General features: G+C 51.0%; 1 long non-coding RNA gene across 1 annotated transcript; it reads left to right on the forward strand.

Annotated features, from left to right (window-relative positions):
• Positions 1–4,918: 4,918 nt before the first annotated feature.
• On the forward strand, positions 4,919–10,535 carry LOC112978210. Its single transcript, XR_003257775.1, has 3 exons — positions 4,919–5,155; positions 9,399–9,568; positions 10,111–10,535. It is a non-coding gene; the product is annotated as an uncharacterized LOC112978210 (long non-coding RNA).
• Positions 10,536–12,253: the final 1,718 nt, after the last annotated feature.

Genomic DNA, 12,253 nt, shown 5'->3' on the forward strand with positions numbered 1-12,253 from the left:
CCCGCGGCCCCGACCCGCGCCGGGGGAGGGCGGGCACGGCCGGCGCCAAGGGGGGGGCCGGGGGGACCCTGCCCGAGCTCTGCCGTTTTGCTATTAAAACGAGAAGGTGTGTTAATCAGGGCAGCAGCTTGTCGGAAGGATCTGAGCCCTGGGGGTGGGGGAAAGAGCAAAACCTGCTCTGTGGGAGAAGAGCAAACTCTTTTCGGATGGATTTGGTCTTCCTGGCTGTGCAAGTTTTCACTGAATTACAGAAAGACTGGAGCACAAGCGTCTGCGCTAGACGTCAGAGAATCTGCAGGGGTCGGCAGTAATGGGAATGCCTTAGCTAGAAAGAATTCAGTTATTTGTTCTTTATTAGACTCCCGAGAGCCCATACAGAAAGACTGAACAGGTAGCAGGTTCCGTTGATTCCATGGCACTTTATACTGGGTACAGCCGAACCTCTTGCGAACGGGAAATGCGTAATGTTATTGCTGTGTAGGTGATCTGATGTTGAACACCTTCTGGAGCCACGTTTTGTTCTTCACTCCTGGTGTCTTTCTCCACCGCACAGCTGCCAGCTCAGTGATGCTTGCAGAAACTTCCAGTTCCTGAGATCTCTGCCCCTTTGTTAAACCAGGCTCGAGCTGATGCGAAGGCGCCGGGGTGTTAGGGAGGGGCTGGAAGGGAGGCGCGAGTGTGGCGTGCAGGACTGCGGGGCTGCTGCTGATCGTGAGCCTCGCTTCCTTAGGAACCTAAGCTGAAACTCCTCAAGTGCTGCTTTGGCACAAGGGAGGCAAGAGCAAGCCACGTGAAGTGGCATTGCTGCCCGTTTGTGGAAAAGAAGAGGCGGATCAGCCAGTTAAAATTAGTTCCTTTGATCCGTCTTGGACAAAAACGCTGTAAGCAGTAGGCAGTGGAAGAGATGGGAAAGTACAGAGTTTCCAGTTAACTGTATATAACATCCTCATTTGCCTAGATATATTCCCCAGTAGGAGACTTTAATTAGTAAAGCCAAAATATTCCTAGCAATTACTCATCTAAACTTTGCCTAAAACGTGTCAAACTGACAGTTTTCTCCCTTCGGGACTGACGGGATGTTCCATGTTCCTGCCCACCCAGAGGAAACCGCAGAAATCCTGCTGCACCAGTGGGCGCAGAGGGCAGGAAGGTCACAGCGCTCTTYGCTTGCTGGAAGGAGCAGCCTGTTAGAAGGCGTCGGAAGCCTTAATACTGAAATATTTGGCACAARCAACTTCTCTCCTCCTCATGAAGCGTATTACCTGGTGACAGAAGTCACATCAAGCCAGTCATGCTGTTTCCTTGTTCTTATCGTGTTCATGTCACCTGTTACTCATTTTCATGTATTTATTTAGGTCCTTACAATGTTTGTTTCAGTATTTTCTCAACTGTTGCAGTTTAATTGGCCAGTAATTCTTCAGCTCTCTTTCCTTCAAAATAAATACTGTGTTTGCTCTGTTTCCATCTATCTGTATTTGTTTCAGTTTTCACAAGCTGTGGTGTTCATAGTTCTTCAGCAAGTTTTCAGTATACCCCAGGATGAATTTAAGCTGGCCCTGACGAGCTGCAAATGTCTAATTCACCAAAGCGCTGTCTAACCTGCTCTTTTTCTGTTGCAGCCTTAATTCTTACTGCTTTGTTGCTATTGATAATTTTATTTATTTTATCATGACTAATCCTTTTAGTGGGTGCTAAAGTAAGAAAGATATTTAAAAATATGCTTTCTCAGTATCATTGTTTAGTAACTTTCTCTTCTACTAGTGTCAGTAATTCCATATATTTTCCCCTTACTACTTATGTGCTCACCTCCCTTCTGGTTATATCTCTCTGTGTCGGTTAGCCTGTGATCTTYTCCTATCTGCTTATTCTTCAGTGTTTGTTTTTAGCAGCCAACCTGCTGTGGTGCTTTCTGTGGGCTACTTTGGGGATTTTATGGTGTCATTGACTAGCCAAGTAAGTGTTTTGAAACCATTCTTTTTGTCCTGCTGCTTTGGAGAGTTTGTACTTGTGCCCTTAATTTACTTTTGTTAAGGAACTGCCTTATTTACTGGTTATTTCTCTGTGGTCATGTATAGTCCTGAAGGTGGTAATGGGAAGCTGCAGTACCACGGTCTGAACTTGTGTGAAGATTTTTTTTTTTTTKAACTGATATCTACCATACCTTCAGAAATTCATGCTCTGCCAAAACCCTCATTTCTGCAGTGGGGGCAAAAGGCTTAAGCGACTTCAGGATGGACTTGATATATTTATTACAGGGGCTAGAAGGGGCTCTCTGCTAGGGCAGACAGTGACAAGGCCTGACAAAGTGTGGTCCCAGCTGGAGACCTGTGTTCCTAATGCCAGTTCTTTCCCTGTGGGAAGTACAATGCAACAATGTTCTGCTTCTTTTTGATTTATCTACACAGGCAAAAGAGTTGCTAAAAAATGGAATTTTATTTTCAAAACTGCATTTGCTCAAAACCAAAATCCTTTTGGGCAAAATTAATAAGGAAAAGCACCTCTGGGTTGGTGAATGTTTTAGGCAGTTGAGGCACTGAACAGGCAAACTTGGAAAAGAAACAGATTTTCTGCTTTGTCTTTCTAGTGAGCAGGCAGTGAGTGGCACTGGCAGGGACAGGGATCCTTGGTATCATGCATGGCCCTCAGAGAAGCTCTGTCCTGGTGTTCGTTTTGGAAATGCTGTGCGGGTTTAGGATGTTATCTGCCTCAGCTCTTTTGGTATCGCCTCCCTGCCAGGGCTTGTTGCTCTCAGAGGAGCGTTAGCAAAACATTTGTAAGCCGCATCTGTGCAAATGCCGTTTAGCAGAGTTGCCYGGGAGGCGGGCAGCACCAGCAGCGGTGCTGCGCTCGTGCTGTGTCCCKCTGGCTTCTCCCAGCCATCTCCAGCCGTTCACCCCGTGAAGGCGAGCAAAGGCCTTGCAACACGCTCCCAGCCTTACTGGCATGATCCTCAGGCTGGAAAAGGTTGGCTGTACCCCTGCCTTCCATGGGAGATGTCGCTTGAATGCAGTCTTCTCAGGTGCAAGCTTTTGCAGGACCGGACCAAAACTTTAAGACCAGGCCTAAGAAAAGTGGGTTTAACTAGGAATAGGAGGAGGAGAGAGTGAGGATCAGGGTGCAGGGAATCATCTACGTTTCAGGTCTGTGTTGTGTTCAGTGAGTGTTTTGGTTTTATTTTTCACCTTTGACGGGGCAGTAGTGAAGCACTTTTGTTCCTGTAATAAGATGGCACTTCCCTTTTCTGAAAATTTCCTTTAGAAAACATGATTTATTCCTTCGTATGCTGAAAGCATATCAGGGTTGGGGTCTAGCCCCTCTCCGGGCTGCTGAGGCGAGCTCTGGCGTAAACCTCTGTGGGAAGCGGGGCAGGGTCTGCTCCTCTTCCCATATGCTGGGAAGCAGAGCAGGTGTGGGGCAAAGAAAATGAGGGGTCAACCTTTGGGAAGAGGGCAACCACACGGACTTCTGTCCGCAGCCATGAGGGTCTGCGGTGTCTGGAGCTGGTGTTGCTGCTGGATTGCTCTCGGAGACCCAGCCGGTGCCTTGGCCAACGCGGGAGAGCAGGGCAGGGGGTTGCATGCAGCCCCCTTCCCGGAGCGAGGAGGCTGCGCGCAGCCGTCGCTGGTCGTCGCTGGGCATCGGTGCAGGGCTTGCCAAGGCCTGAAGCAGCTGGGGTGGGCACGGAGGTTGCCTTCRTGGGTGGTTTCTGCTCTGGATTTGGAAGCTCGGAGCTGGGCTAAGCTTYTGTCTTAGAGGTGGCTCCTGTCTGTGGCTTCTCCTGGCCTGGGCGGCTTTCTGCTGGCAGGGACGTTAGGCACACGTTTGCTTGCCCGTGGCACGGCCCCGTGGCCACGGCCCAGCGTTTCGGTCTCCCCCGCGGCTCCGACACGTCAGGGCTGGGGCAGACCGGGCAGCGCTTGGCCCCCGTCACGCAGCTGCGCTCCCTCCACGGGCCGGGTGCCACAACTGCGTTCGCGTCCCGGAGCTCATCGGCGAGAGCCCSCTCCGCGCGCGGGACCCGCGCCTCCGGCCCGCGGCGCAGCTCCCTTGCGAGTGCCGGTGTCCAAGGGTTGCGGCGGTGGTGCCCGCCCCGCTCCCGTCGCGCTGACCCTGAGAAGGAGGTGCTGGACCGGTGAAGGAAGAGCTCAGGAGGGAGCCTCACCGCCGCGTCTCTCTGGCCGGTCTCGGATTCCCTCACGGGAACTGATAACGTTTGCCGGCAGGCGCTGTCCTGCCATGAGGCCGTGGGAGCTGTCACRCGGAACAGCGAGACTCCCCCGTTTGCGGGGTGATTCTGACAGCTGGAGCGTGGCCGGGACCCCCGGTCCGACAGCAGTTTCTCCCGGAAACCTTGTTTCGCTCCGTACGGGGCATAAATGGCAGGGTTTGGGTGCCCGAAGGTCATGAAACTGCCCTGTATCGTCGTGACGGGTTCCAGCCTGCCCTGGAAGGCAGGAAGCCTTCCTGGAAGGAAGAGGAAGGGAAGGAAGAGGGACAAAGAGGAGGAGCGGGGGGGCACGCGTGGGAGCAGGYGCCGGCCGGGACGTGGAAGGGGGCTCGGGAGGCTCCTCTGAGGGGACTGCGGCCCGCGGGGGGCTCCGGCCGGAGCAGCAGCAGAGGGTGCGAGGCAGGGAGCAGCGCAGGGACCGTCACGTGCTGACCCGAACTCCCTGCGCCGCCCCGGAGGGAGGGAGTGCACGCGCACGGTGGGAGGTGAAGCCAAGGGGCAGCAGAGACTAGGAGCGGGGAGGAGAGTTAGTGGACCAAGCTGAGCCTGGGGAAAGGGCAAGGAAAGATGTTTCCCTAAGGGTTTGTTTAATTTTGTCGTCTTTATTAATACCTAAATCAATAATTAAAAGTTTGTTCATAGGCAATAAATTAATCTGATTGCCCCAAAGGACCCCAGAAGAGAGCTTCCAGTAAGCAAAGGTGATCCAGTAATTAAATGCCACAGAAAGGAGAAATATTTTGTGGCCATCTATCCTAGCTGGCATGTCCCCCTGCAGATGGGCCTGGGCAATGGGATGTTTCTTCAGTGACCTATCTCTGATTGCATTACAGAAGGTGGCTAATTTCAGCAAAGTGGAGCAAAAGGAAAGTGGTCAGGGAAAATGCCCTTTTGAGTCTGCACAGCCATCAGCAGCTGTCGTGAGTGGTAAGTCACAAGTGAATTTTCACAGAAATAATTCCATGCAAGGAGCTGAATGGGTGTTGTGAAAGAAAATGGTGCCTCACAGGTAGAAGTGAGGAACGGGTTCACAGAATCACAGAATGGTTGAGGCTGGAAGGGACCTCTGGAGATCATCTAGTCCAACCCCCCTGCTCAAGCAGGGTCACCTAGAGCACATTGCACAGGATCGCGTCCAGGCAGGTTTTGAATATCTCCAGAGAAGGAGACTCCACAACCCCTCTGGGCAACCTGTTCCAGTGCTCTGTCACCCTCACAGTGAAGAAGTTTTTCCTCATGTTCAGACAGAACTTCTTGTGTTTCAGTTTGTGCCCATTGCCTCCCATCCTATCGCTGGGCACCACTGAAAAGACTCTGGCCCCATCCTCTCTACACCATCCTTTCAGATACTTATATGCATTGATAAGATCCCCTTCAGCCTTCTCTTCTCCAGGCTGAACTGTCCCAGCTCTCTCAGCCTTTCCTCATAGGAGAGATGCTCCAGGCCCTTAATCATCTTAGCAGCCCTCCACTGGACCCTCTCCAGAAGCTCCATGTTATCTCTTGTACTGGGGAGCCCAGACCTAGACACAGTACTCCAGATGTGGCCTCACCAGGGCTGACTAGAAGGGGAGGATCACCTCCCTCGACCTGCTGGTAATGCTCTTCCTAATGCACCCCAGGATACCACTGGCCTTCTTGGCCACAAGGGCACGTTGCTGTCTCATGCAACTTGTCATCCATCAGGACCCCCAGGTCCTTCTCCGCAGAGCTGCTTTCCAGCAGGTCAACCCCYAACCTGTACTGGTGCATGGGGTTATTCTTTCCTAGGTGAAGGACTTTGCACTTSCCTTTGTTGAACTTCATGAGGTTCCTCTCYGCCCWYCTCTCCASCCTGYYSAGGTCTCTCTGAATGGCAGCACAGCCCTCTGGTGTATCGGCCACTCCTCCCAGTCTGGTATCATCAGCAAACTTGCTGAGGGTGCACTCTGTCCCTTCATCCAGGTCATTGAGGAAGAAGTTGAACTGGGCTGCACCCAGTACTGACCGCTGGGGGACACCACTATTTACAGGCCTCCAACTAGACTTTGCACCACTGAGCACAACCCTCTGAGCTCTGCCTTTCAGCCAGTTCTCAGTCCACCTCACTATCTGCTCATCTATCTTGCACTTCCTGAGCTTGCCTATGGGGCTGTTATGGGAGACAGTGTCAAAAGCCTTCCTGAAGTCCAGGTAGACAACATCCACTGCTCTCCCTCATCTACCCAGCCAGTCATCCCATCATAGAAGGCTATCAGGTTCGTTAAGCATGATTTCCCCTTGGTGAATCCATGCTGACTACTCCTGATCACCTTCTTATCCTTCACGTGTGTCACGCTATGAAGGTTCGATAGTAACAACTGAGACAGTAATGTAATAAAAAATATGTTTATTTCCTCACTCAAGCTCTCGGATTAGTAACACCCATTAAAATAATGCGATTGCTAATTTAGAAAGGATAACCCCAAACCGTCGACTACTGCACTGTTAATTGGAAACACTGCTTAACCCAACTTGAAAGCTAGCTTATTCACTCTCTTAGTGAGAGGACTCTCAACCTCAAGGAGTTACCTTAACCCAGCATCCCAGGAAAAGGGGAGGGGGGGAATACTCATGGTGCAGCCAGAGAGGATGGTCAGGTCACGTTTCTGTCCCCTGCTCAAACTCTTAGCTTCCAAGTTCCTTTTTATACAGCTGGGGCTCTGGGCAAACACTGCTTTTGCTGACCTCTGCGTGTTGCAGAATCACAGGACTGTTTCTTCTTTTTTTGCTTGGAAAGTCTGTGCTAGCGAGGCAAGACCGCAGTACCGCCATATCGCCTCCTCCCTCCCTGAAGTCTGTGCACTTTCTATCCCACGGCCTTGCACATATCAGTTGGCAAACTTCTTCAGTCCTGTTAACTCTTTACTCGCTYGTCAACATGCTTAGAGGTGGCATCCAGGATGAGGTGTCCCATCACCTTTCCAGGGATCGAGGTGAGGCTGACCGGCAGTGCATGGGGAAGACTGCTCAGTCCTCATAACCCTTCCTCACCCTACCTCTGAAGGCTGCTGCTAATGCAAGTCTGTTAGGAGCTGAGTGCAGGCATTGTGCGCARTACGACCCTTTATAGGGCAGATGCGTGCTTTTCAGTGCGCCCGTCTGAACACATCAAAGCTCTGGCAACATCCGTCCTCATGAACATCCTCAGCTTTGTGCAATGAGCACAGTGGGGCTAATGGCACCAGAAGCAGGTCACAGTGCAGTAACTGACTTGCTTGGAAGATGCCCAGAAGGGGGAAGTAAGGTAACGGCAACCCTTGCTCGCCCTTCAGATGTGCGTTTCCCTGTGGCGCGGAACAGCCTGGACCATAGTCCTCAGTGAATACTGATATTTGTGTCTCTCATCTGCTGACCTCTCCCTAGATGGTGTCCTCTGTGCTGCCACTGTCAACAGCTTCCTTGGTACAGAGTCCATCATTTCCAGAGCAACAGGGAACCTGGAAGAGTGCCTCCGGACAGGGACTTCCATCGTCTGGCTGACGCAATGCAGAGGGCTGCCTGAGGGGCGGGCTGTGCTCCCTGGGAGGCAGCAGTGGCCACAGTCCTCGCCTCACCGGTACTGAGGCCAGGCCTGCCAGCCCCTGCCCTCAATCCCACTTCTGCCCATACCCTGTTCTCTGGCCTGTTTTGTTCTTAGTTCCTGACTTTGGGCTCTGCTTTCCTGAGAGAAAGTGGGAGTGGAGAGGATGATAAAATCTACTTCTTTTTCACAGAAACAGCTAGAGAGCATGACTCCTACAAGAAAGCGAAGGTCCCTCGAGTGGCCAGAGTCTGCGAGGCACTGTCAGCCCTGGGCCCTTGCAGCGGGAGGGGTAGATGGGCCCGTTGTGGGCACCGGAGAGAGCGTCTGCAGCAAGGGCAGGCTGGTCGCAGAGCTGCTCTTCCTCCTCTTGGGAGAGCTCAGAAGGAATCCTCAGTTGATCAGGCAGCTGCTCCGAGAGCTGGCTTTGCCAAAGAGCTTCCTCCTCAGATGCGGGTCAGGGTTATCACTGCTTTATCTCATCCGCGTGACAACACTCCTCAGAGCACTAGGTGGACAAAAAATAAAATTAAGAGATTAAAAGGAGATTAAAGAACTAAGAAACTGTGATAGCACATATCAGTCTTGATAAAAGGTTATCACCTTTTAAAATGTATTGATACAAATTAATGTTAACCAACTATATTTGGTTTCAAGGCTTTAAAGATAAGCTTTTGACAGTGGTAGCTTTTTCTGTGAAAGCTGGGAAGTGTTTCCTCACTTTAGTATTTATACAAGATGCTCAATTCAATGATTATACACTAAGAGTTAAAGTATCAGCTGGGACATGAATAAGTAGGAAATTTGTTCCATAATATGCAATATACAACTAAACTCCAGCTGTAGCAACATGAATTGTTTCATGGTAGACTCCTAAATCACAACTAGTACTTTGTTTAGACAATTCTTCATGCAAAACATGTTTCAATAAACCTATATTTTCATGTTTCTCTAGAATATATTAAGGTAGTTTTGTGCATCTTCATTGAATTCTTCTTTTTACCCAGTAAGATTTGTGTCCAAAACCAAAAAATAGACTAATTAAATTTTCTAACTTTTTTCTCATAATCACAAATGCATATAAAACTAAGTTATGCAGTAAATTGGTAAGTCTGCACGGATATTGTCTGTTGTCCTCAYGAGCAAAAATCGATGTTTAAATGTAATATAAAGGCTTTAGTTATTCACAAATCAACATTTTAAATAGCTAATTTGAAATAGTCTTTCTTTTAGGAAAATAATAAGAAAAATGTAAAATAAGCTTGATAAGAATTGATGATTTATATAAAGGTTTCCTGCTGTTTACAATTGGTGCTGCAAGTCACCAGTCCTAAGTAGAGTACTTTCGAGCAGCATGCAGCACTGGGCTTGGGACAAAGCATTTTCCATCTGTTTTCTTGTGGCTCTTATTAAATCCAGCCTTGTGATGTCTCCAGGTTGTCCTGCTTCTTTCCCTCCCCTTGCTTCTGGTATCTCGTCCACAACCACTGCTTTCTTCTCTGACCTCCGTGGCACATTTCCCTTTTTCCTGCATGCAGAACTACCCTGCAGATGACTTGCCTTAGGTTGAACAGCAGATATTTATGTCTGAGATGAGGAGGAGTTATCCTCTCCCTGCTTGCTCTGCAGGGAGGCTTGGGGGGCCTGAAGACTCTGCGGAAGTGGTGGACAACCTTCCTTAAGGCCCAGTTGGTTTGCTCAGATCCAGAGCATGGAACCACCTACAATCTGCTGAGGGATGTGTTCACCCTGCACTCTGGAAATACTACTGCGTTCTGTGGCGTCTTCTCAGCTTGTAGGTGAGTGGTACTTCCTGGTGCAGGCAGGTAGGAGGCTCTGGTTCCCTTCTCTCAGATGTTAATCAAGCAACTATAGCAGCCTGAAGTTCAGAGAGGGACAGACGTTGTTGCTTTGAGTCACAACATGTTCTCTTTGGTTCCTTTTCTCCCATTTCTAGAGGGCTGGGGAAAAAGCCAGCTCTCACTGTTCATTCTGCAAGCTGGACCCGCAGATCCGTGGGGAAAATAACCAGCCCTGACATTTTGATGGAAAGCCTTTGTCCCAACTCTCAAGGCTCTCAGCTTGTTAAGAAAGGGAGGGAGAAGCACCCCATCTTCTCTGCTCATATTTTCACTGCTCTTGAGAGAAAATATTCTTTTCTTGTGTCTGGTTCAATTGACATCATGGTTACTAGACCAGGCTTCTGGGAAAATAAATTGTACAGAATTGCCGAAGGTGCGCCTTTAAATAGGCGGTAAATCTAGAAGCGTGTCTGAATTGCAAGGGGCTTGTAACTTCATCTTTGTCCTCAACATCTACTTTTCTTTCGCTCTTATTCCAGGCTTGCCTCCAACGATCAGCGTCGCTGCGGCGTCTCGTGTTTCACGGGCAGCGCTCTCTATTCAGTAAGGACGTGAGAACTCCTGCRCTCCCGGAGAGCCCAGGATCCCTGCTCTGGGCTGGTCATTTGAGGCCTCTGTGCGGAGCGTTCTTTCTAGTTACACGCCCCGCGTGAGCCTCTCCTTCAGCTGTTTTCCCAAGGTGTTGGAAATGCTTCTGGGAAATGCTGTAGTTTCCGAAATGTTTCACTGTGCCCTTGCCAGTAGGGGATACCGCGAGAGCRGGGAGAGGCAGCCTACGTCTGTGCGAGGAAAGAAGTGTGGCGCAAAGAAGGGACCTCCTTGGCCCACCTAGTCTGCTTTAGAGAGTTTTCTTTTGGACCTGAAGATTGGGTCTGTGAGTGCCACGCGCAGCGCACGCGTTTGTTCCCCCCCCCYGTTCTTTTAGCAAGACTGTGTGTGTCCTTGAGTTGTTTGTCCCGAGGGGGGAGTTGCTGCAGGAATTGCTGGGGAGGCCCTGACGGCGGGACGTGARAAAGACGCCTTTGACCGCATGCAGCCGAAGAAATGTAAGCTGAAGGATCCGAGGAAATAACTGCTCGCCTAGGTTTGCTGCCTCGCAACACATTGTCAGAGTTTTTTACGAACAATCCTCCTCGGGGAAGCGCCTGTTCGTTCCGTGAATACGAGCGCAAAAAACGCGCACGTTACCGACCCTTTAAAGCGAGTCCGTGGCGCTGGGGTAGCGTGCGTAGCCGAGCCTAAATCCCGTAGTAACTCCTTTCGATGTCGTTCTCTTCTACGAAAGCCCTTAGAGCAGATGAAAACATTTCTCGCCCTCTTTTGTTTGTCGAATGGGCCACGATACCGAGAAAAACCTGCGGCGAAGGAGACGTAGTAGCGGGTTTCCCTAGAGAAGGTGTCTTGTGCTGTGCTCGAGGGCTTGCCGTGCGTTTTGTCCGAGGGCGGGCGGCGAATGCCCRCTTTCCTCTCGAGCGGCCCCTGGGGAGCAGAAAGTTGTGCCTTGGAGGCAAACTCTTTCTTGCAGCTGGCTTTGAAGAAGCTGCCTAGCCGCGCAAAGTAACGGCAATGCTGGGGAGTCGCTGGAAGCGCTTCAAAGAGCATCTTTCCCTTTTAGAGAAGGCGATGCGCTTTCCTTGCTAATCCCCGTAGTAACTAATGGAGCCAGGTAAGTGGTACCTAGGTGAGCGAGCCGTTAGTCTTTCTCCCCTAGGAATAGCCTTTAGGCTGCGATCGCTGCTAGAAAAGGCCRGCTCTTTTCGAAACGGAACGAGCCTTTGGCGGCACTACAGGAAACRAGCTAAAAAGGTGATGGGAATAGTAATGTTTTCATGCTTTAACGTGGCAGACGTACTGTGTGCCAGCATCTCGTGCTGTTTAATAATAAAAACTGAGCAGTCTGTCAAGCAAATAGCGCAGCTTGCTTTGGGCTGTTTATTTTGTTTAACGATCAGTAAAGGTGAGAGGTTGAAAGTCCTAAAGAAGAACGGTTACTTCTTGAACGGTTGCAAATTGTCCCATTGAGTAGGTGGGTGGGTTTTTTGTTTTTTTTTTAGTGCAGCCTCTGACTATTTTTTGTCTGTGGAGTATTCTGCAACGATGTTCAAAGGAAAGCGCTGTTACCGAAGCCTCTAGGAAAAACGGCTCGAGTACGACACGCAGCGACTCTGCGCCTCGCAGCAGGCGCTGTAAATAAGGGCGGATGAGCTGAGGCGAGGGCGTTGAAATCTCTCCAAAGGGCGGGCGGGCTCTGCGGCGGTATGCGGCGGTGTGCGGGTGCGAGGGCGGGCGAGCGGGCAGCGGGAAGAGGGGCGGGACAAAACGCAATCACCGCGGAGCGAAGGGCACGAGGCTGAGGGAGCGGAGCGCCACCGCGGCGCCGGGCATGCCGGGAGCGGTAGTCTTCCGGCACTGGGCTTCCGGGCGGCCATGTTGCTTTTGCGCGGCATGCCGGGAGCGGTAGTCTTCCGGCACCGGGCTTCCGGGCGGCCATGTTGCTTTTGCGCGGCATGCCGGGAGCGGTAGTCTTCCGGCACCGGGCTTCCGGGCGGCCATGTTGCTTTTGCGCGCCATGCCGGGAGCAGTAGTCTTCCGGCACCGGGCTTCCGGGCGGCCATGTCGCTT

The sequence above is a fragment of the Apteryx rowi genome, unplaced genomic scaffold (genome assembly GCF_003343035.1).
Source record: "Apteryx rowi isolate R43461 unplaced genomic scaffold, aptRow1 scaffold_903, whole genome shotgun sequence".
NCBI lineage: Eukaryota > Metazoa > Chordata > Aves > Apterygiformes > Apterygidae > Apteryx > Apteryx rowi.